Source organism: Myotis brandtii, unplaced genomic scaffold (assembly GCF_000412655.1).
Source record: "Myotis brandtii unplaced genomic scaffold, ASM41265v1 scaffold11995, whole genome shotgun sequence".
NCBI classification, from domain to species: Eukaryota; Metazoa; Chordata; class Mammalia; order Chiroptera; family Vespertilionidae; genus Myotis; species Myotis brandtii.
This window is the reverse complement of record NW_005354171.1, coordinates 9,187-10,160: the sequence shown is the minus strand read 5'-3', so window position 1 is coordinate 10,160 and position 974 is coordinate 9,187.

The window sequence follows — 974 nt, the reverse complement described above, 5'->3', positions numbered from 1 at the left end:
TCATTCCTCCACCTCAAAGGGCCAGTCAGCCCCTTTGGGAGGAAACATAGTGAGTCTGACCTGAAACTTAGGCTGCCCCCTGGCCATGAGCCATGAGGGAACACAATGCAATCTGAGGGACCCCTGAGCCAGCTTGGCTTCTCTTGGCTGACACCTCCTTTGGAGCAGCCACGTGACTTACTTCCTTACCATTCTTTCCTGCATAACTGCGGTTAAAGCCATGTTGATTGACATGTGGCAAGGAGTCAGCATCTGTCCCATGGAAGAGCAGCTTCTCATTTTGTGTATGGCCATTCTTATCATCCATGGTTTTTTTCTTTGTCTGGTAGTGCTGCCAGAGACTTCGATTCTGGATTCTCTCAATCTGAAAATCAATAAGGAAAAATATTCTGTCAGTGCCAATGGCCCGTGGCAAGATACATCAAATGAAACATGATCACTATTTTTATTTAAAAAATATTTTTATTGATTTCAGAGAGAAAGGGAAAGGAAGAGCGAGAGAGAAACATTAATGATGAGAGGGAATCATTGGTCAGCTGCCTCCTGCATGCCCCCTACTGGGGACTGAGCCTGCAACCCAGGCATGTGCCCTTACCAGAATCGAACCTGGGCAGGCTCACACTCCATCCACTGAGCCAAACCAGCCAGGGCACTATTTTTTCTTTTGCTAGTAATCCTCACCCAAGGATATGTTTAGAGAGAGGAAGGGGAAAGAGATAGAGATGGAGATAGAGACAGAGATAGAGAGAGGCAATGATGTGAGAAACATCGATCTATTGCCTCCCATATGTGCCCAAACAAGACTCAAAACCACAACCTAGGTATGTGTCCTGACCAGGAATCAAACCCAAAACCTTTTGGTGTTCCAGATGGCACTCCAACCAACTGAGCCACCACTGGCCAGGGCATGATCACTATTTTTTATAAGTAAAAATTACTATAAACAGCAAATTCAATGCCAGGTGGCAGCTAAC